At 34.8% G+C, this 24,987-nt stretch overlaps 1 protein-coding gene and 2 long non-coding RNA genes across 5 annotated transcripts in view; all 3 read right to left on the bottom strand.

The window, feature by feature from the left end:
- Positions 1-15,185, bottom strand: part of LOC116347928 (protocadherin-like wing polarity protein stan) — a 91,419-nt gene extending 76,234 nt beyond the window's left edge. For both annotated transcript variants that reach the window (XM_031778738.1, XM_031778737.1), the window contains exon 1: positions 14,148-15,185. The gene's annotated coding sequence lies outside the window, so the exon portion shown is untranslated. The remainder of the gene's footprint in view (positions 1-14,147) is intronic.
- A 1,737-nt stretch (positions 15,186-16,922) lies between these two features.
- LOC116347909 lies at positions 16,923-18,148 on the bottom strand. Its single transcript, XR_004201736.1, has 3 exons — positions 17,255-18,148; positions 17,100-17,181; positions 16,923-17,008 (listed from the first exon to the last, which is right to left on the bottom strand). It is a non-coding gene; the product is annotated as an uncharacterized LOC116347909 (long non-coding RNA).
- Positions 18,149-18,293: 145 nt separating this feature from the next.
- On the bottom strand, positions 18,294-21,014 carry LOC116347907. Of its 2 annotated transcripts, none has more exons than XR_004201734.1 (5): positions 20,215-21,014; positions 20,080-20,161; positions 18,740-19,988; positions 18,599-18,675; positions 18,294-18,507 (listed from the first exon to the last, which is right to left on the bottom strand). It is a non-coding gene; the product is annotated as an uncharacterized LOC116347907 (long non-coding RNA). The 2 variants fall into 2 exon arrangements; XR_004201735.1 differs by having other exon boundaries at positions 20,305-21,014.
- Positions 21,015-24,987: the final 3,973 nt, after the last annotated feature.

Genomic DNA, 24,987 nt, shown 5'->3' with positions numbered 1-24,987 from the left:
ACGCATCTCTCTTTGTTCATTCAATAAAATAAGCACGAGCAACGGCATCACAACAGCAACAACAACATCATTCTACGGGGTGTTCGGCGAAACAGCAAAGAGCGTTACACAGAATATTGAGGCCGTAAATATCTCAATACTCATAAAACTAAATACATTACGGAAGAAGATAGAGCGTGTGCGAACGAATGAACGAACGAAAAAAGCAATGCTAAGCATTACCCTCCTCTCTTTTGAATAATATACGGTATTGTACAAATTTGTAAAAGATCTACACGTAATGCTATGACTTCTTCTGCCGTTGCTGCGACTGCCGTACTTTTTTTTATGTGGCAGTTGTGTATACATTTTTCGTTCCTGAATGTTCATTGTGTGTGTGTGTGTGTATGTGTGTGTTTAAACATGAAACGCATGCAACATATCGTGCAATATACTTGGCAACAACAAATTTAACAACTTTCCCCCAATTTAATGTTGAGTCGTGCGTTTCGAATTTAATACACTCGCACACACACATATACATACAGTGGCGTGTGTTCGCATTTATACGCACACAATTATAGCGGGTATGATTCGGGGGTAGAGAAAATGTTATTGTACCGTTTCGGGCAAGTGAATTTCAAATTCATAGTCTCTTGCTCTATATATTGGCACACGACATCCACATCCACATACACACACACACACACACACACACTTGCACTATGTGTTTCTGTTTGTATGCGTATGGTTTTTTTTAACTTGATTATTTATACATATTGCTGAGATAATTCAAAAAACCTTTGAATCCATATTAAAATACGGTAAATTCGTTGAGCCACCGAATGTGTTCCAACGCACCGGTAAGCATGCAATGTTTTGAAGCATCGTGCGTATGTCACATGTAGCCCATGAGAGAATTGGTTGCCAAGATGTATACACAACAATCGCCTAATCCAATGGGCTTCGTGGAAATTGTGCGTTGCATGTGTGCGTCGATGAGAGCCAACGGAAATGAAAACGTTGAACAAGAATGAAGCAATTTTGTGTAATTCATTCAATGAATGCGACTCTCGAAATTAGAGTGTGACATGTTGATATTTGCAAGCAAGAGAAAGTCAGCGAGAGAGAGGGAGAGAGCGAATAAGGCTTAACAAGGTTAAGCCGCTGAATATGTGTTCTGGATTTACCTTTTGCTGTTGATTTGTCTATATCATTGGTGCGGACAAATGGACGCGGTGAAGATGGTAAACATGCATATACGGCATGCAAACACACACACACATCGAGCACCGTAACTCAAGTGACGAATATTGGCTTATAAAGGTCGTATTGCCACTCACGTTATATTTTACTCCTCAAAACAGAGGTTGCAAAAAAAAAGGTTTTTCGGCTAATATATATTCTCCGAATGTTGGATTTTAATGCATTATCCTCGATATGCCTCGTGCATGCTGCTTGATTTTGTGTATTTTGGCACAAAGTAAATTTTAGTGTTTTCGTCAATTATTCATTTGGCCAAACGCTCTATCACTCGTTCTCTCTTTCTCCGGACGGCGAAAATGCATTTAAACAAACTGACAACAACATCAGCGCAATAATAATGTTCATTTCCTACAGGCACACACGCACATATGCATACATACACACACCAAATACGCACCAAGTAGGGTGAAATGTGAATATAATTAGAACGAAAATTTTCGAATAAATTTTTGATATTGATCATTTTCCTTCATTCACACAGAGCAACTTGTGAGCTCCTCATATTGTTTGTATGGAAAGAGGGTGTGTTTGATGCATGTGCGATTGGTTTTTTCGATGTGTATTGTGAAATCGAATGGATTTGGTTGAGTGGACCCACTCCCACAGTCCGAACACAGAGTTTGATTAATGTTTGAAGTAATAATCATTTTGTGTCGTGTTTCAATTAGTATTCGAATGTTTTGCGTTATTCTCGCCAATCGATTCCATTAACTCTCTTTTTGAATGTATTCAAATCGGATGGCCAAAAATAGAAAACGATTTTTACCATAACAGAAAAAATAAAATGAAGCGGAAATGAACGCCGGTTACCTTCTTCATTTTTTTTTGTGAATATATGCATAGAGTGCCGTTTTGCCAGAGGTCTAGATAGATGCCATTTATATTTTCCATGCCATCTAACTCAACAGTGATATATATGACCACTTAGTCAGACCAGCATATATCTTCGCAAGATGAATTGAAATAAATTACTCGTTGTCTTAAAAAAACATGCACTGACTTCTTATAGACAAATTGCTCGATCGCCATTTTTGGCTGAGACCCGGCCGCCCGTTTCAATTCAATTTTACAAAAAAAAAATTCAGTCTTCGGTGTACACATTTAACACCGAATCAATTTCAACGACCGAATGGGAAAAATAGCAAGCATTCTCTTTGATCTATTGATTCCATCCGACGTTGAGATTCAAGAGAGAAAGAAAGAGAGAGAAACGTTTCTGTATAAGATGATATGCGTGCTGAGCTCGAGTTCTTTCTTCATGTTGACATGGAGAAAATTGGAGTAAATCCCGGATCATCTGATCTCAATCAAGATTAATATCGGTGTGTAGAAGTGCGACACTTTTTATTGCTACTTGATTATTTTAAATCGATAGAAGAAATTCGGCATGCTGTTGAAATCTCCATACACTCGTTTTGGTTGCACAAAACAAACTCGACTGCCGCACATTTCAATGTTCGATTTGGTTTAGTCTGGTGTTCGATCCAGAAGCAGAACAAGGGAGATATTCAAGAGAGTGAAACAGAGAGAGAGTGAAACACAGAGAGAGTGAAACAGAGCGAGGGCGCAAAAGAAAGAAATGGTAGTGAGAGGTAGAGAGTAAGTACTATAGAAAAAAGCAGTACTTTACCGACAAAAATGTTGTTTAAACGTATTCAAAACACGAGCAATGCATAACATTTTGTATACAATTCAAATGGCATTATCATATGTGTGACAATTTAAAATCCACGCATACACCGGAACAAAAAAAATACTACTCTATTTCAATCACACTCTCTCTGGTGGAAAATCGTGTGAAATTGTGCCATCTAATCCATTAAATTATTGATGGTTGTAATATTTTTTTTATATTCAATCTTTTCTTCATGCATATCCAATAGGCGCACAGCTAGGTGTGGGATTATACTTTTTTAAAGTCAGTTGACAATGTTATTATAAAAATGCTATCGCTTTTTTCCCAGACACCAATTCCAACCACAATGATAATAATTGATCGATATTGGCTGAAACGTGGCAAGAGGAATTCAGAAGGGCGCATAAGAACGTAAAATTACCATTTAAATATTATCGTAAAAAAATTCGTTTCCTTTGTTCATCCGATTATTTAAAAAAAAAATCGAAAATTCCGCCGACCATGTGGTAGATTTAGCACCCCGTTTGTTTTATTATTTTGCCAAAACTTTTGTTTTTTTTTTCCCCAAACAGAAAACAATTGCATACATATTTTTGCACGCATATCCCGAAATTGAAAAGGGAATCTTTTGCACAATAATGATGATGATATGGCCTATTGTCGTTGAAAAAGATTCTCTTTTTCGGTTGAAACAAAGATGCCGAACACATTGAAATGGAGCTAACCAAAACCAGTTACGTGAAGTGAAAAGTAGAAAGGATTTGCTGTGTGTCATCGTTCGTTTGTGAAGTTGAGCGTGTTGAATTGCGTATTTACCCTCATATCGTGACAGGCATTCGCATGTAATGCACACGATCCTTTAATATATGTGTGTGTTTTTTCTTCCAGTGACTCTATCGACGCATTTTGTTTCAATGAAATGAGATAAAGCAAAAAAGGGTATTTGCTTTAAAATCCGCATATAATTTTTGGACCATTGTACAATGCGCGCACAAACGATAGAATTTAAATGCCGAATAAGCGCCCGCGCGCGTGTATACACAACGCTTTTAAATATGGCAACAAGACAAGAGAGAATCACCCCCAAAAAATTACAACAACAAAAAATAGAATACGAATAGATAACGTTCATTTTATTCAAAATAACATTGAACATTATCTAATCATTCATTTGACACAGCAAGAGAGCCCAAGCGAGAGAGTGACAGAGTGCGAGATCTCTCTCTCTTTCTTTTTCGCGTTCGGGGTTTCCCTCTTTTTGTCGTTCTTTATTATTCACTCGCTTTCTTCCTTCGAAGTGACATGACACAAACAAATGGATTTCATTGAGCAAATGCAATTTTGACATGATTGTGATGGCATTGGGACGTTCGGAGGCATAGTTTCTCCAGTCGTATATATTTTGATTTTATTAATCGACATACGCTATCGCATATATTTTTTTTGTGACAGGCCAACAGAGTGAGATAGCAAGAATGAGACGGCGAGAGTGAGCGAGATGGTGGCCAGAGTGAAGAAAGAGCTGTACTTTTGAAAAGATCACAAAATCGCTGTTTTTTTTAGATAGAATAAGCGCACTCATTAAATCACATTTGTACATTCATGAGCATACACACACTCAGCGAGTGGTGGAAATCATTGTATCATCGGGGTGCATGTGTATGTGTATTTTCAGTACTTAGTGCAAACGAGATTTTCGAATCGTACGGGCATTGCCTAAACCATTAAATAAGGGGGTGCTTTTGATAGTATACATTTTTGTCGATTCATATTATGAAATGAAACAACAATCGTCATTGAACATGCACAGTTCACACATACGCACCGTATCGTACTTGTCTCAGTGCAAAGCATGTGCTCGATATGAAAAGTGTATATTTCGCGTCACCGAGGCGAGTGCATTTGACTGAATAGAAAATCGCTTGCACCGTTTTCACATACACACTCACGCAGCCCTTTGTATTTTATTATTTGCCATCTTGTTTTTTCCCGCATTCAATACATTTTATACGGTTGTTTTTGTCTCGCCATATATATATAAATTATTTTTCGTTAATATTGCATTCGCTGGGGTTTTTTCTTTGCCGGCTTCAGTCAAGGAAAAAAATACAGTGTATGGTTTTTTGTTTCGGTTGTGGCACACATATGCATATACACATACAGTGTACAGCACATAATGTAGTCAGTTATAGCTCACCCTCGACAGCCACTTCGTCTAGCCGAAACAAATGCAGTTCGAACGATACGCCAAAGAATGATTCATCCTTTTTCATGGCACCACCAATATACACGCGCAATCACGAGATCACTACAACAACAAAAAACAATCACTCCTCGCAACTGCCGCCCCGAACAACGATCGAACGACAAAATCGTATTGATTATTCTCTTTTTTTGTACTTGTTTCGCTTTCTTTTACCAAAAAAATAAATAAAAATAAACAAACATTTAGTTTGCTTCATTGGAGCGCACACACGCCATCTCTCGTGGCCAAAAACTATATTCGCATAAAAGAATATAAATAAACCCGCTCGGCACCAAATGTACATTATGCATTTATAATTGTACATTTCCGCCGGGGAAATACCATCGAAAATTTGCCCAGAGTGTGAATGTCTTTTGTTTTTTGAGCAACGAATAACAGATTTTTTTCGTTAGCTTGCTCCAACGTCGGTTCAGTTTTGTACTTCGAATGAACAGATATATACGAATGGCCAGGCATAGTAATACTCGCATGACGTATAAATTATTATAATTTTACACATTTTAATCGGAATTTATAGCCGAAATTTTTCGCTCTCACCAGTGAATTTTTCGACTCCATTTTTAACGATAAAGTTATGAGCAATACTTTTGCTTACACTTTCTCAAACCTTTTTCAGCTTCCTCTCTCTCTCTCTCTCTCTCTCTCTCTCTCTCTCTCTCTCTTTGTGCTTCCTCTCCTTGTCTCACTTCCTCTCTTGCTCCTTAACGCTCTTATGCTTGATCCAATGGATCCTTAACGCTCTTATGCTTGCTTCCCGTTCATTTAGTTCGACTGATGAATGTATTAGCCATAATAAACACCATTCGGAGCGTGTATGCGTAGAAAAATGTGTGTATCCGTATGTAAATATGATTTGGTATGTTACTTTTTGAGTATTAATCATGGTTCCAAAAAAGCGGCAGTTGGCAAAACAAGAATAAAATAATGAACGAACTTAAATTTTATTACAATTTTGTAACAAATACAAAAGAAGCATTAAATACGTGCACGCGCTATGTGGTTGGGGGTAAACAAATAGAAAACATAATGAACATGCGGAGATTAATAAAAAAAATTATTCTCTTTGTTTGAGTGCTATGCATAATTTGCACATTGGAAAGGGTGTGAAAAGTGTACAAAAAACACACATTCGATTGAGACGTTGCCAAACGTTTTTAAACAAACTAAACAGCGTAAGTAGAAAACAAAAAACCGAATGCCACACATTCTCTGTTACACAATTTTTAAATTATTCCATTGGGTTTGGCGCGCGGTACACCAACCAAAAAAATGAAACCAGATCGGTTGAGGAATAATTTACCAATTCCGCGCATAAATTTTTACAATTCCGTCATTTGGTCGCATATGGCCAATTATAAAAATTGTGTCGCTTTGGAAACTCTTTCATCTTGAGCGAAGCGCACAAGAAGCCCACTTGCAATCCAAACAAAAAAAGAACAAAAACAAATATCTCGCCCAATCAAGCAAGAACAAACATTTAAAAGCGAAATTGATAAATATGAACCCGAAAGGACCGAAAGAGAGTCACAACACGAGAGTAAAAAGTGCAGTCTCGATTGTAAATCGGCAAGGAAATCGAAAGTATTTCGAATCGAGTGGTGTGTGCGATTGATGTTTTCCATTGTTCAATGGCAGTATCAACAACCGATAAAGCAAAACGTCCAAAAATAAAGTGAGCTAATTGATTTTTCGGTCGCTTTTGAACTTTGTGAGTGGACGAATGAGAGGAGAAAAAACGAAGACGAGAAAAAAGAAGAACCCGCATTCAAATCAATATTTAAAGACTGCGTTTTTTTGTTTGTTTCGTGAAGAACGACAAATTGGTACGATGAGAGCGCGACCGCTTTAAATCACGAATATTTGCTTTTAATTTTCAAACATTTAATGTTATCATCTGTTTAAAATTTAAATTGATTTCATTACCGAAATACACGGAAATCACAGAGAATTTGCTCGCTATATCGACGAACTCATAAACTATTTCGATTGATACTCGAAAATCACTCAAGACTCGCGCATTTCGAAGAAACTGTGTCGATGTGTCGAGAGAAAGGTACAAAAAAAAACCAATTAAAGACGTAAACCTCTCTCACACACACACAAAAAAAACGGCACAAAAGAACTTCTTTTTTTGCTTTCATTTCCGTCGGTAAATTTGGATGTTTAATCAAGTTAATAGTTTGTGGATTTACTAAGAAGAAAAGAAAAAAACAAATAAACATAAAGTTTATTGTGGCTTGCAAGTACAAATGTGGGTAAATTATAAAATCAAAGATCATGAAGAAACTCGTTGATGTAATTAAAGCGAAATGGTTTGTAATGCGTCTTCTTCGACGAATAGTTGAGCATATCTGTGTGTGTACGTTGAGAATGAAACCGGTTGCCTCATTTATTCTCGCTTTGATATCATTATTTAATCTATGCAAATGGTCTTTATTTCTATTTAAAAAGACGAAGATGCCATTAGGTGTAATCATTATTCGATATATGCTCATAAAGAAATTGCATGAAGATGCAAACCAAAAGAATGTCTGATGTATTGATAATTGTGAAATAGTCGTCTTCGTTCTTAAGGTTTCACATGGAACTAGCGACAGATTAACCACAATTTATCAATAATTCGATTGAAAATGCGAGTCGATCACAAATAGTAGCCAAATCGATATTTACGTAATTAAAACAAAATCAACATACAAAGAACATTCTTCCACTTAATTCCCAGTGCATTGACCAAGCGAATGAAAACAAAAAATTGTCGCGACATTTCATATGATGTCGTGCGTGTGTGTATATATGTGTGTATGGAAAGAGATTTGGTTATGAATCGATTTGGCTCGAATCCAAAAGCGATAATAAAATAAAATTAACTAGTATATTGTATCTTCGCTTCGTCTATCTCCCGGCTCTATGAAATATTACCGTGCGTGTTTCGCTTTTCTTACGCAATTTATGCAAATCAAATTGTTAGCCGGGATTATATAGTTTTATTTGTTAAAAAGAAGAAATTGGAATGTCTGTATCAACAGCAATGACAAAAGTCATAATGGTGCAAAAGTCGTTCTCTCTCTCTCTCTCTCTCTCTCTCTCTCTCTCTCTCTTTCGTTTCCAATCTCGATTGAATCATTCAATATCTCTTAACTAGAGCCACTTGGAATTGTTGGCTTTAAAATTAATGGCTTATGATTTCGGTCAATTCTCATAAATCAGAATTGTCAACGCATTTAGTTATAATTTCTTTTTTAACTCTCTCTCGTTTGACTATTTTCTTCTTCTTCTTCTTCATTTCCATAAATATTCTGTATTTCATTTTTTCATTGGAATTTAATTCAAATTCGGTGGTGTCGTGCATTTTCAAAGTGAAGTTATCATCTTGTCCAATTTTATTTTGATCATTTCACATGTTAATAAATGTGTATGCGAAGCGTAAAGCGATTTAATCGCTCTCGCATCATTTGCTCTATTCACAACATAAAAAGTGCTCTCTATGTAACCGATGGATTTTTTAATTCATATATAAAGTCACTTGGATTCTCTTCGCTCCGGTGTTTGCGTACTCCAGCTCAATTCAATTTTTATTTTACATTTGAGCACTTTTATAGCGTAACATTTCAGAGATTACAAAATAAGTTCAATCGTTTCGCGTCCATTTTTTTCGCCGTCGTCTTTGATTTAGCTGGAAAAATGATATTGTGCACACACACATGTGTATAAAATGAGCATAGGTGTTCAATAGAGAAAAAATATATGGATAGAAAAACAAGAGCGAAGGAGAGAGGACGGTGATCGAGATGGAAAAAGAATTGGTTATAGAGAAGGAAAAGAGAGAGAGAAAAATTATGGTAAACTGCAAGAACGTTGATGTTGATGATAGAAAAAGAAGAGAAAAAACGCGCGCGCTATTTCATCGTACTCTGAATATTAGTCTTCTCTTATTCTCGTAAGCGTTGTGATCCGGTTGAATGTGTGAATGCGGTCGAGAGTGTATAAAACATTTATTGGTAAGGTGCAATGACACGAAACGGCCAATTCAATATTAAAGCCAAAAAGCGATACGTACGATAGATGAGCCGCAAAGCCTTAAAGAAACACCACACAACATAAACGTTTCTCATTCTATCTCTTGGACTTTTTTTTTCTTTCGGTCTGACTCTCTATCTCTATTTCGACTTGGAGCATATTTTTCGTGCGAGTTCTCGTCGTTTCTTGCTATATCGACGACAACGATTCACACAGTGTGGCAAAAATCGACCGAAGAAATTCAGCAAACGTCAGTCTCTCTCTGTTTTACAAATTCAAATATTACACAGTTGAACGCATGTATTTGTTTGGTTGGCGATTTTTCTTCGTTTCGATGACGTCGTTTTGTTGTTGACTTCTTCTTTGTGTACGGTTTGCCGTGTGCTTTACAACACTACTTTTTTTTATATTCTCAAACAGTTTTATTCGGTTGGTTTTGTTCGTCGTCTTTTCTCCGGCTTAATAACATTCAAGAGGCTCCTCTTGAAGTGTGTGAACGCGCGAACGAATATACGATTTTTGTTGTATCGAACGTAGCAGCGAAACGTTTTGTGTATCGGTAATTCTGATACACAAGTATTAAGTTCTTTGGTCTTTCTTTGTTCGATTAGTGTGAGTGTATGTGTGTAGCGAGAGAGATCACACAAACTCCATTGTTCATGTTTGCAAGAAGTCAAGACACAACCGAATCGAATGTGTGATGGATACAAATAAGAAAATGTTGAAAGCGCGAACGATAATGAAAAAAACAACAACAACACACATGAACGAAGAAAGAAGTTTTTAGTTGAATAAAAAGAGCGAAGACGACGACGACGACGACGGCACCGTGTAGCAATGATGCAAAGTGGATAGAGAGAAAAAAAAGGTAACATTCGACACACATATACGGTAGAATGTAATTACGTGTTCATATGTATGCGCGCCCATGTTGGACTCTCTCATGCTGCCATTTCCATTGCTTCATGGAAAATATAGCATTTTTATATGTGCCACAGGTAAAATTACATTTTCAAAATACACACACTCAACTCGCTCATTTTATAGCCGCTCTGCGTTACTGCTGCCACTGACGCTGCTGTTGTTGGTCTTCTTTTTTTTGTTGTTTTATTCCTTTTAGGCAACCACACTACCTCACTTGATCACTTCAATCAAACAAGGAATACCACATAGTCTTTGTGTATGAAACGCACGATGTAGTTGCAATGCAGTTTAAACTCTGAACAACAACATCCTGCATGCCAAGTTGAGTTTGTTGGCGAGATAGAGATGAAGAGAGAAAAAAATATACAACAGCAACAACATAAGCATACTAACGAATTTTATGAAACGAAACATCGTCGCCATACTAACCACATTTGATTTTCAGCTTCTGCTCTTTATTTTTTTGCTCTCTCCAGTTCATGCTCGCTATCTCTCTCACTGCCTCTATCTGAAAGAGAGTCGCTTTTAAGTCAAGTTTAACTCATTGAGAAACCAAAATGCAACACTTTACTATCCACACTGAATTGCGGCAAAGGAATGTGTGCGCACTGCTGTTGTTGCTGTTGCATTCGTTAATCGACACTCACTCACAATATCTTTCGAAAGTATTTTTTTAGCTCTCAATTAAAAATCCAACTCATAACTGGATTACTTCTCAACTAATTATAATCAGATCGTTGGAGATATTCTTGGTCATAAAACTTTGCCCGTTTTGAGTGAGAGAAAAAGAGAGACTTTTTTTCAACTTTTTTTTCTCTCTTCCTTTCAACGATCATCATTACTACAACTTCTTCATAATAACAATAATAACGATAATCCGTGTACGTTAGTTTTTTTTCGTGTTCAGTCGTTCTTTAAGGCAAATATCATTTATGCATGTATAGTATAGCGATTTTCCCGTTGGAGTTGTTCGGCCAGTTTTGTTATCAAAACGCCATTTCATCATATTTTGCGCACATGCACGATGTTGGCATCCATAATGACATTCTCACACATCGATTCCAACAGCATAAATGTTTTGGTTGTTTTTCATTTCGTACGGCAAAAGAATGAAATTATATTGAACACTCATATTGCAATTGACAGCGACTTGCGTCATTGAAACAGACATTCACCGTGGGTCCGGTGAATTTTTGTGGAGAATCAAACAATTTTAACGATTTTTTTTGAAATGGAAGAAAATAGAAAGAGTTTAACCGAATTTTTGGGAATTTTAGCAGAATTATTTGGTATTTTGGCGAAATTTTGCACAAAAGAAAATGTAAATGCAGCCATCTTAATTTGAATTTCAATCGGATCTCTCAGTCCCTCCAAATAAATGCCCTTCTTTCTTCTTTGCGTATAATTTTAACTGGGATCCAACAATTCCAATTTCAATGTTGAATCATGTTTTAATTGAGCCAAAAGAGATTGAAGAAGAAACCAAAAATAAAAAAAATGAACGAAATTCAAATAAACATCGCGAACATATTTCAAAAATCAATAAATATGAATGGTTACGTTTGTTTGGTTTTAACATCAAAACACTTAAATTCGGTATGTGAACAGCTTCAAAATGTTCGATCATGCTTCGGAGATTGTATGCGCAATTAAATAAATCAAAATCCACATTTTCGATTGTAAATATAGCATACGGCCGTACGGAATGATGATGGAGAAAGAGACAGAGTGAAAGACAAAGAATTTGAGTGTGTGGTTCGAAGAATAAAATGTTGACCACGTTGTTGATATTTTTGGTGCATACACATTAAACAATATATATAATGTAGTCTATTTGAATGGGCATGCAATATGTTTGCTGGTGTATTTTGTTTTGTACATTTGATTTTGTTCGTTCGGCCAAAGAATGTTGCACAAAAATAAATATATATATCTGTATAAATAATACTGATCACAGAGAGTAAAATGGTAATTGCACTTTGGATTGTGTGGCATCGCACACATGCAATGAAGCGCAATCCGGCATTAATATGGCTAGGCCTATAATAAACGTAGTTCAAGCTGTTCATTGCCACAAATGAGCCGACCGAATGCGAGCGAGTGAGAGAAGGAGTTAACTGAAATGTGTGCATACGATTGGAATGGTTGGTCTATTCAGACTTGAGAAATTCGAAATCAAAGATACAATATCCAAGAAGAAAATAAACTATAATAATTGCAATGCGACTGACGACGACCAACCGGGTAAAATGAAGCATGCAAGGGAAAAATGAGCAACAACAACACAAAAACAATAAAAACCTCACATGCCAAACAGGTAATTTTTATTTTAAAAAGAAAAAGACACACACACACAATCGACAGCAGCAACAACAACAACAACAGCAACATAAAAACGAATATTTTCTGTTGTTATTATGATTTGAGAGATGGCGATGTCGAGAGAGCAAAGCGAGTATGTGTAATATGTTGCCCGTGTGGCGGTCGGACCACGGTTGCGGTTGGCTATCATCCGTCATCTTCGCGTCAACCATAATATTCAAGCCTCGATCGTATCCAACCGTTTCTGGTTTTGCATGTAAAATAATAAATTCTTAGGCGATTTTGTTTGCTATTATCGTGCCAATGATTTTAGAAAAAAAAACATTCCATTTTCGTACGCATGCAATATCGCGCGCCGCTACAAAGTCAAAATGAGATGCTGCATTTATTATGCAGCCATCAATAACGATAAATTTAGTACTTGCAGAAAGCAACAGAGAAAAAAAGACTAACAGCAACAGACACACCAAGTCTATTTTACTTTAGTATTCGATAATGCTATGTATATTTTCTGCTTCTCTGCTTCGATTTTATCCCTTCAGTTTTGCTGTCTTTCGAATGCTATTGAACCGTCGTTCGCAGTCTCATATCAGCGCGATATTTCTGACTTGAAATTTCTTCGGATTTTTTTGCGCTTATTCGGTTTGAATTCATCTTTCATTCATTTTCGGTTTATGGCTTTCCATTATCTCTATTTCGTTGTCTATTAGATGGATGCATCGAACAGAGGGTGTGAGAGAGAGCGAGAGCAAAGCAGAGAGTGAGCCATGGGAGATATCAATCATGGTCTCGACGATCATCGTTAATGCTTCAATTATTTGATGTAATATGTTAGTAAGAAATCTTTTTAATCTGACCAATCAGCTTGCTGATGGCTGCCAGTTTGCAGTCTCTTTGGAATGCATTTTACGAGCGCGATACGATGCGCTTAAATGGCGAATTGAATTTTGTGGTGGCCTTTAAAATGCATTGCACGATTATGTGCGATGTGCTATTTATTGAGTTTTATTGATTGTGATCAACGATTTCGCAATAAACCAATGAGCATCGACGAAGGCAACAATAAAAAAAATTGGTAAGATTATGCTCATCTCGTGTACACATAAACGGTTATCAACAAATGACTAACACCTCCACCAACCACGACGATCATGATTTTTTGTTCCGATCGAAATCACTTCTCGTTCGCTAGTTTTTTTTTTTTCATACTGAAAATGTTTATCGAATCGAATGGGATTATTGAAATCTCATTGAATGAACAAATAGATTGATGTGATTGATGTCTATTTTCGGAATGTGGTCATTTCAAATTGGCAATGTATACACGTAAATTGGCTCAAGTTCAAAATCGATCAGCCGAAAATACGGTGAATCAAAACTTAAACACACACACTCACATTTCAATCAGACAGTTGGCAGAAACGAAGAGAAAACGAATCAAATGGATAGGAAGTTCTAGTAATAATAATCAAACACCTGCCACATATAACTACTACTTGTTTTTGATTGTTATGCCGTTTTTTCCTCCTCTAAATGGCAATGGTCGTCTCAATAATTACGACTCAATTTCTCTATGCTTCTTTCAAAACATTGAAAGAGAGAAAAAAATAAATAAATGCCATTTTCACTTTGAAGCTCTGGAGGCATCGTGTGAAGTGAGAATCACTCGTTTGCTGAAGCGAAACGTGTGTGCTTCCCATTCCAAAGCCTCAAAATATCAATTATCTGTGTACATACCTATGATAATTTTTTATTGTTGATATTATTATGAATCCTTTTGTCTTTGTATTTTTATTTTGCGCTCCGCCAAAACAAAACCATGTATTCCAATCGCCGGCGTTGATTATGTTCAACTTTAAAAATCCGTCAATACTTTTGAATTTGTTTCCAACTTATTTTTCTTTCAATTCTCTTTTCACTATTTTCCCTTTATGTCAACACAATAATTCCATTGGATTAAATTGTTTTCCGTTAAAATCTCAGTAACATTTCACAAAAAAAATTGTATATATATGTAACAAAAAAAAAACAGTGTGCACGTAAAACACTACGGTTTGTCACTTGTTTGTGTTTTTTGTAATTTCTGTCACTTTTTTCGGCAAGAAGAGTTTGCAATATGATCGCTTCGAATTCGATCTGGTTGAAAACACAAAAATTCTAGTTTGAATAATGTGTATTTTCCCTTCGGTTTCAATCGAATTTCTTTTGTTGTTGTCGCCATTCGATCCCCTTCGCTTTTTTCCGTTCTTTAATTACACATATTCAACAAATTCGACAATCGAAATAAAATGCACTAGTTTGAAACAACAGAAATAATACCAAACCATAAATAAATGCAATGAACACCGGTTTCCAATTGTATGTGTTTGTATTATTCTTCGTTTAAATTTATTTTTCTACCTTGAATGTAAACGTATTCCTTTCTCGACTGACTAAAATTTTTTGTTTTTTTTTTTCGTCGTCTTTTTGCTTGTCTTACACTTTTTTCCCTTTTTTGTCTGTTTGAATGTATGTTTTATTCGCTGTCTCACGTTTACAATCATTCAATTCAATAAATTTAATCACACAAAAATGACAATTTCGGTAAAAATTGTATCGAATGTTTTTGTTTCTTTGTGAATGGGCCAAAAATTGAAGCAAACACCGAAAATATGCAATGTAAAAATCACGTGCACGAAATATCGCCAACGAAACGAGTTTTTGAAAAAACGCGACACGTTAAAATGAACCAATATATATATATATATATTATGTGTGTGTGGTACACGTTCCCTCATCGACGGCTCAATTTCGACTGAATGGGAGAGCGTGCGAGAGACATGCTTTCATTCAACATAATCAAGTGCAACGAGAGCAATTCAAAACATACGACGCACGTATGGCGAAGCGGAGCGAAAAGAAGACGCGCACGCCATGAATGAATTGTGCACGAGGAAGGGAGAAATGCGAGAAGAGCAAAAGAGATGGAGGGTCGGTGCGGTGGCACCATGTATGGTTTTGCATGCAATGTGTGTGTACGGCAGAAATATAATTCCCGACCGTTGTACGATCAAAAACCCTCTGCTGTTTATATGATAATGTGATTAAATTTGTTGGACGTTGATTCGGTGCTGCAGCAGGACAAGCGAGCCAACAGCGGAGCTGCATAGTAGTGCGTGTGTTTTGTTTGTCGTTGTTTTTTTCGGTTCTGCCGGCCGCTCTGTTTATTTGCTATGAAAACATGCTGCACAATGGAATTGTTGCTACATTTCGTGTGCTGAACATATTTGGTTTGTGGTGCTATATTGTGTGTGCTCAAATAATTTTCGATATTTGGTTTATTATATCGTTTGCCGGTTGCATTGTATACCAGACAAAATACATGACACTGGCAAATAATTATGTGACGGCAACACAAAGGCTATCACACGATTTAGTCGTCGGATCGGTTCGACGAAGAAAAAAGAGACAAAAAAAATGATTTATTTATTCGACTTCGATTTGATGTTTTTTTTCTGCTTTGTTCTTTGAAATAAAGACTTTAATTCACTCGCTTTCGTTTTTGAATATTCTTCGGATTTCTTACATCTTAATTCTGTCATTTTTAATTGTACTTCGAATGTAATTCAGCGTAAACGACCACTCCAGATCTGTTATGTACTGTGAGTTGTACACACAATTCAAATTGTTAATCCTCTTATATTAAATTCAAGTTATGCTGTCCAATGTACTTCATATCGAAACCGATTTTATTTTCCACGCAAATGTTTCGTTAGACAGTCGTTCTTATTAAGCAGCAAAGTCTGTCAAATTGGATGTGTGCATGATAATAACCGGATTTTCATTGCAATTATAAACATTGGCTGTAAATACCATACCATTGAAAACGATCGACAAAACAACTCCAATCAAATCAAAACCAAACGCCGAACAACACCGGTTATCAGTTCTTAGAATAGAAACTTGACCATCAACCAATGTGCAGAAAAATTGACACTCACGTACCATATGCGCAACATCGCTTGCTATATCGCGCTTATCTTTTTCTACAGGTCATTTGATTTTATCTATCTTATGATTACATTCATCAAATTGATTTTTATGATGGAATGCAGTGCAGCCCAGTGTGTGTACTGTGTATGCTCTTGACACATTGTCCATCATCGTCGCTCATCTGGTGAGAGATTTTAAATATCCAATCATAGAGAGGTGTGTTTTTCTTCACTTCATTTCGATGTTTTCTCCGTTTTATTTAATGATTTCTGCACTGAATCAAGCTTAATTTAATGTTTACCTTTTATTTTATTTTTGCATTGCTCTCGTCGTTAGCTTACTTTGCTTTCATTGTGTGATTTCTAGCGGCACGTCGTTTGAATTGAAATAAACAAAAACTTGGCATTTACTTCGCGAAAAATTATTATGATTTCATTTATTTACAGCATATTTTGCTTTCAAATTTACATATCAAAATGCGAATAATTTTTTTTTAGAACAATCTATTTGGAATCTGTTGCTTTTTTGTTTAAGTGTTTCTCTGTGATGATCGATACTTTTCTTCCTTATCCTGTTATTGGCGGTCGATTCGCTTCAATTTAACCGGTTATGCCAGCAACTGTGATCTATATTGGGGAATTAAATAAAAGAATATTCATCAAAAATTGAAACTGAACAATCGACTGATTGGATAGCAATTGAGACGTGATTTCGTACCTTTGTATAACTGTGAATGTAATGATGTTTTTGAATGACATTTCAAAGTCGTCTTTTTCTCTTATGGTGGATTGTCATCGATCTGGAAGAAAGGAAAATTGACATACAAGTTTATTTTTTATCCCGTGATTAATGAACCTTTTCGATGAATATACCATTTAAAATACTCCAATTGTATCGCAACAGAATCGCCGAAAGTTGTCAGTAATGATTAAACCAATTTTTGCACAGGCACAGTATGTCACCTGTTTGTCATGTGATCAGTTTTTGTTGTTTTATGTTCCGTTCAATGTGATGATGATTATGGCCGACTTCGTCGCGTGCATTTGGTACTATGAGAATAAAATGTGTATGCATTCGAATCATCTCTTTTTCTTCCACATATGCAGCAAGTGAATTTTCTTCCAAATAGCTCCGTATGTTTGTTAAGACTATCAGCGCTTTCAAATAGTTTTTTGCAAACGCAACAAATATTTTTTTCTTTGTGTTTTTTTTTATGAGTGTCAAAATAATTAAAGTTTGGGAATTCACCATGGCAAACTAAACATTCATACATGGGAAGGTTTTCTGGGGTATTTGCTGTTTGATTCGAAGTAAAAGGCTGTGCCTTAGAATGAAAAACTTCACATTTAACCGATCGGCTTGAGTTGGGTATGTATTCTGGGATAGTTGGTAGTTGTTTCGACGTAAAAGGCTGTTGTTTAGGAAATGAAGGCTGTGCATTAGAATGGCCGGCTTCACATTTAATCGATTGGCTCGAGTTGGGATTGTATTCTGGGATATTTGGTGTTTGAATCGACGTAGAAGGTTGTGGTTCATTCGATGAAGTTGAACTATCGGCCGAAACGGCAATCTGAATTTTTGCACCTTTCCATTTCCTTTTATAACTGGCTTCCACACCTTGTAATAATTTTTTGTCTTCTTCTTGCGACATTTTCACGAAAAATTGATACGAAAAATAAATAGAATATAAAACAACGGTATCGATCAGACGTGCTCACTATATTTCACTCTTTACTTGGTTATGTTCAATTCTGTTATGGCGCGAATAAATTAATTGACGTCGAAACGAATCCATTTTGTATATAGCCGAATGTAGCGCCATTATTTCAACTTCTGTCCATTTCATTAAATACGCCATTTAGAAGTTTTCACAATTTTTTTTTTTTTTTTCAAATAAACAAAAACTTGGGATTTGTTTCGTGAAAAATTATTATAATTTCATTTATTTACAGCATATTTTGCTTTCAATTTTACATATCAAAATGCGAATAAAATTTTGTATATCAATCTATTTGGAATCTGTTGCTTCTTTGTTCGAATGTTTCTCCGTAATGATCGATGCTTTTTATCTAGTTATTGGTACTCGATTCGCTTCAATTTAACCGGTTATGCCAGCAACTGTGATCTATATTGAGGAATTAAATAAAAGAATATTCATCAAAAATTGAAACTGAACAATCGACTTATTGGATAGCAATTGAGACGTGATTTCGTACCTTTGTATAACTGTGAATGTTTCTGAATGACATTTAAGAGTCGTCCCTTTTTCTCATTCCGGTGGATTGTCATCGATCTGGAAAATTGACATACAAGTTTATTTTTCATCGCATGATTAATGAATTTTTAAATAAATATACCATTTAAAATACTCCAATTGTATCGCAACAGAATCGCCGAAAGTTGTCAGTAATGATTAAACCAATTTTTGCACAGGCACAGTTTGTCACCTGTTTGTCATGTGTTCAGTTTTTGTTGTTTTATGTTCTGTTCATTGTGATGATGATGATGATGACGAAATCTGACTTTGTCGCTTGCATTGGTAACTATGAGAACAAAATTTGTTTGCATCCGATTCATCTCCTTTTCTTTCACACATGCAGCATTTCAATTCTCTTGCAAACTGCTCAGTATGTTCGTTAAGACTATCAACGTCAATAAACTGTTGTCGGCAAACGCAACACATCTTTTTATTTTCGCATTCCGTTTGATGACTTTTAAGATTTTTGAGGTTTGCGAATTTTGAATGGCAAACTTCACATTTAATCGATCGGCTCGAGTTGGGATTGTGTTCTGGGATATTTGGTGTTTGATTCGATGTAGAAGGCTGTGGTTCAGGCAATGAAGGCTGTGGTTCAGGCAATGAAGGCTGTGGTTCAGGCAATGAATGCTGTAACTTAGATTGGCAGGCTTCACATCTAATCCATCGTTCAGGAGATGAAGGCTGTGTTTCAGAAGATGAAGGTTCTTCAAGAGATGAAGCCGTACTTGAATCAGTTATTGATGGAGTTTCACTATCGTCCATAACGGCGAGTACTTTTTCCAACATATATATAAATCCACGTTTATTTGATGCACGTTTCGATTTCCCTTTAACATTGGCTTCCACATCTTCTAATAATTTGTTGTCCTCTTCTTGCGACATTTTCACCACAAATTGATACGAAAAATAAATAAAATACAAAACAACGGTATCGATGAGACGTGCTCACTATATTTCACTCTTTACTTGGTTATGTTCAATTCTGTCATGGCGCGAATAAATTGACGTTGAAACGAATTCGTTTTGTATGTAGCCGTATGTAGCGCCATTATTTCAACTTCTGTCCATTTCATTACGCCCCTTAAAAGTTTTCACATTTTTTTTTTTTTTTCAAATAAACAAAAACTTGGGATTTGTTTCGTGAAAAACTATTATGATTTCATTTATTTGCAGCATACTTTGTTTTCAATTTTACATATCAAAATGTGAATAAAAAATTGTATATCAATCTATTTGGAATCTTTTGCTTCTTTGTTCGAATGTTTCTCCGTGATGATCGATGCTTTTTATCTAGTTATTGGTACTCGATTCGCTTCAATTTAACCGGTTATGCCAGCAATTGTGATCTATATTGAGGAATTTAATAAAAGAATATTCATCAAAAATTGAATCTGAACAATCAACTGATTGGATAGCAATTGAGACGTGATTTCGTACCTTTGTATAACTGTGAATGTAATGATGTTTTTGAATGACATTTCAAAGTCGTCTTTTTCTCTTATGGTGGATTGTCATCGATCTGGAAGAAAGGAAAATTGACATACAAGTTTATTTTTTATCCCGTGATTATACCATTTGAAGAACTCCAATTGTATCGCAATAGAATCGCCGAATAGTTGTTAGTAATGATTAAACCAATCTTGCACGGGCGAAATTTGTCACCTGTTTGTCATGTGTTCAGTTTTTGTTCTTATATGTGCCGTTCAATGTAATGATAGTCGCCTTAGTCGCTTGCAGTTGCCAATATGAGAATAAAATTTGTATGCATCCGAATCATCTCTTTTTCTTCTACATATGCAGCAAGTGAATTTTTTTCCAAATAGCTCCATATGTTTGTTAAGACTATCCGCGCTTTCAAATAGTTTTTTGCAAACGCAACAAATCTTTTTATTTTCAAAGACCCTTTGATGATTTTTAAGATATTGAAGGTTTGAATATGAATAATGGCATACTTCACATTCAATCGATTGGCTCGGGTTGGGATTTAAAACATTTTCTGGACTATTTGGTACTTGATTCGAAGTAGAGAGCTGTGCCTCAGAAGATGAAGCCGTACTTGAAGAAGATGTTGTGGAATTCGAAGTATCGTCCAAAGCGGCAATCATTTCATCCAAAGCAGGAATAAGTACATCTTTAATTGATGAACCATTCAATTTCTGTTTTAATGCTTCCAAATCTTCTAATAATTTTTTGTCCTCTTCTTGCGACATTTTCACGAAAAATTGATACGAAAAATAAAAAGCAAAACAAAACAACGGTATTGATCAGACGCGCTCACTATATCTCACACTTAACTTGATTATGTTCAGTTCCGCGTTCTTCACTTTATCACTGTTTGCTTGGTTATGTTTCGGCGTGAAAAAAATCAAATACATGCATTCAGTGAGAGAATTGATGACATTTTGAATTCGCCTCCATTACAAATGAAAAACTAATTGATTAGCAAAAGAAAACCGAAGCGAATTTGGTTCATCAAAGAGTATTGCATTCGTGTGATCGGTAGATTTCACATTTTATTTTTTGTTCAGAAATTAAAAATAGGGAAAAAATGTCAGTATTTGGTGAAGAGTAAACATTTTTTTCCGATAGTAAATTTGTACATTTGATTTTCAGTGTCATGAACTCTATTCAAAATCATAATAACCCTTTCGATGGAAATTTCTATGTGCCATTTTTTTTTTGTGGCGGAATTTAAATGAATGTTTAATTTGCAACGAAATGTGTATTTGTGTTTGTTTTACTTTTCAAGCAATTGTTGTGCACGTAGACATGTCTTATGTATTTAAAAATGCGATCCACATAGCGATCTCGTGGTACAAGTGTATGGCAATAAAAAATACGAAACTTGTTTTAAAAAAACGACGACGCACTGTTTACGGTATCGTTTGTTTATTTGTTTTTCAAGTTTAAGAAAATGGCAAATCTTGTACCGATGATGGATTCTTTTTTCACCATCGTCAAATGATGATTTTGCACAGCATCAAGTGATGCACTTTGTATTCACTTTTCATAGGTCGACGAAGTGTGTATGTGTACCGTCATCACACGCCAACTTTTCCCATCTCGTCGTTCATTCTTTCTTTCAAATGCTCCGAAGAATTTATAATTATTTAATTTATTCGTGTTAATGGTTTTTCTAACTTCAACAAAATCGTTGGTAGAGTCTCGAGAGAAAATCAAAAGAAAAATAAACATTTTTTTCTCCACCAAGCCGACTGACTTTTTTCAGCGTCGTGCAATTGAAAAATCAACCATGTTATGGAATTTAACTGTGTTGTTCTCAAATTCAGACAGATAAATTATTAACTGAAGTAGAAAAATATGTGGTTAGATGTTTTTCGTTTTTATTTTTATTATCTGCGGCTTGGATGATTGAACTGAATTCTCTTGTCAACAATTTCATGCGATGGGTTACAATTTGATAGCCACTTTAGTTTAATTCAGTTTTTTTTCCACTCGAGAGTTCACTGCTCAGTGTCTTAGGTGAATGTAAACATTTTTTTAATTTCATTAGCTTCCTAAGCCATCGCATTAATTAGGGCCACTGACATTAAAATTAAAACATTCGGACGAGAATTAACATCAATTTCAATCATTGTGTCACATCCACACACATTTTCTCTCACCATAATGTTGTTATCATGAAATAAAAACGATGCAAATATGTTATGCCGTAGCGACTCCACACAGCACATATACAATTATAAATGTGTAAACGCATTCCAAAATGACGACATGATTGTTATAATTAGAATAACTGTTATTAATCAAGTTGCTTGCATTTCCATCTTCGTGATGTGTTACAATAGGTTCGATACAATGACCGCACCAATTCAAGTTTCTACACACGACCGTCACACATAGAAGCGAGTGATTTCCAGTGAAATATTTCCATTTTCTATCCGATTTTTATGCACTTGCAATATATTCATTGCATTGATTCTGCATTGCAGAACGATGGAACAGAAAAAGTGCATTCATTCCACATTTTAGTAAATACGTTTTTAAATACTGTATTGTTTTTTTTTTCTCCTAGCTAACTTTTTTTCAATAACGGTTCTTGTACATTGCTGGAAAATTATCCGTAAAACAACAAACAAAGGTCAATCCATTTGAAATTCTGCTATCCCAACGGAAATAAATTGAATTATTTGTTAAAATAATTTTTGATAGGTATTCATTTGTGCCTCCGGCGCTTTATTTTGTTGCATTTGACACTATTTAATAATATGTGTTTATATAATATAAAAATACACAAGAATTGAGAAAATCATAATAAAATTAAAATTTATTGAAAACAATGTTGTATTCAATATTCCCGTCACCAAATAATGGGAGAATAGAAAATCGCTTTTGTCTACGACCAAACAAATAACTCTTTTTCAGCTTTTTCATCAAATCAATTAGAAACAGCAATTGGTTTAATTTAACTAAACTTACATACACATTTTGGGGATTTTGCTTGCGCTATTAATTTTCGATTTACTGAAATACCAAATTCATTTCAGAATTTTGGAAAATGTTTAATGATAATTTTCATAAAGTTCGAGTTTATTGTGTATCTGATCATGACAACAACTTAAAAACGTGTAAAATTTACACTATTAAGAATTATAAAAGTTCGAGAGTTTCTTGTGTGATTTCAAAAGGATCTTTTCATATACCTCCTTTTTTGAGAGAAATCTAAGAGTTTTGAACTGAGACGATTTATATACATTATTGACTTTGTGAATTTTCATCTTGTCAATGAACTCGAATTACATGCGTCGTAGCCCAATTGAAATTACATTTGGCCAAAAAAATCTGAAAAATACATTTTCCATTTAAAAATTGGTAGAAAACTAAATTTTCAAAATCTTTTGGTTTATAATTCAAACAAGCCGATTTGGATAAAAAAAATGAAATGAATAAATACAGTAGAGAAATGAATTTAATTTGTTTTGGGATTTTTTTAAATTAACAATGAAAATGGAAAATGGCCATGTGAATTGTATTTCTATTTACAATAATAAAATTGATTAAAAAAATTAGTTTCAATATGAATAATTATATAAATATAATAATAATAAATATTATTATTATAAATATAAAAATAATAAGTAATACATAAATATTTCAATTGTTGTGTCAGAATGTTTTTTTTCTAATACAGTTATTTTAATGAGAAATTGCAAACTGCACGAATTGCACGTTTCTACAAAAAAATGGTTCTTTTAGTACACCTAGTAGTTAAATGTTAATTGAAAAAGTTCTTGGCATATGTGATTACATATTTTGATAGATAGCGGTCATGCACCGTCATGGTGTAGAAAGTTTCGATGGAAAGTATATGATAAAATCTCCTAGATCAAAAAATGTAATTTTGGTTATAATGAGATACCGGTTACTGCATTTTTCCAAAGAAATGTGATGCTTGCATGAGAGTAGATCTCTATAAGATGTGCGATCTCACATCAAATATTGACAAATTGAGTTTTTTTTGCATTTTATAGCATTTTTAGCTAATAAAATGTCAGCTTAGATTTTAATACTTAATTTCTATGCTAGATAACAAAAATTGCCAATGATATTTGATATAATGTAAATCCCATATTTATGGGTCGTAAAATGGCCGTAATAAATGTCATTCATCTTGTGTAAGAAAAAAACTATACCACAGAATGTCTTTAACACATTTCAAGACTGTTTCATCAAAATAACCGTTACTTGTAAAAAAAAACACTCAACATGTCTTCTGCAAAAATACACATTTACTTTTACATCTCTGACGCGTCTAATCACATCAACACCTGCTGGCTGCAGCCATGTCTCACTTTTCTCTCTCTTCACCTTGCTTGTTAGCATTGCATGTTCAATGTCGCAATAACGATGCAAGTCAGCGCATTTGCATTTCTAATGAAGACCCAAGAAAACCGCTCACCGTCTTTTCACACAGTTGATGCTAAACGAACAGAATTTCAAAAGGGAATTTTTAATTACAGTAATTGTTCAATGAGTAAGAGTGAGGAAAATTTTTAAGTCTACTTTTAAATGCGTCATTCTTTTTTTTATTCCACAAAATCTAGAGACTGATATGATTCAGTAAATATATTTCCAAAAATTTATTGTTTTTACTATTACTATTTTAACAATTTCTTTAATAATTATTTAAACCACCGATTTCAATTGAAAATATGAAGCTTCTTGATATGAATTCCAACATATTTATACAATTTTTGGCCACTTTTCATCAAAAAGTCATGTATGTATATTGATAATGCTTAAATAAATGGTTTAACCTTGAAATATTTCTCCAAATTTTTGCAAATAACATGATTGACATTTTCAAGTTGTTTTGTTTTGTTT

This window comes from Contarinia nasturtii, unplaced genomic scaffold (assembly GCF_009176525.2).
Source record: "Contarinia nasturtii isolate CC-2019 unplaced genomic scaffold, AAFC_CNas_1.1 Cnas_scaffold_2166, whole genome shotgun sequence".
Taxonomy (NCBI): domain Eukaryota; kingdom Metazoa; phylum Arthropoda; class Insecta; order Diptera; family Cecidomyiidae; genus Contarinia; species Contarinia nasturtii.
Note: the sequence above shows the minus strand (reverse complement) of the source record. Positions and strands in the feature narration are given on the sequence as shown.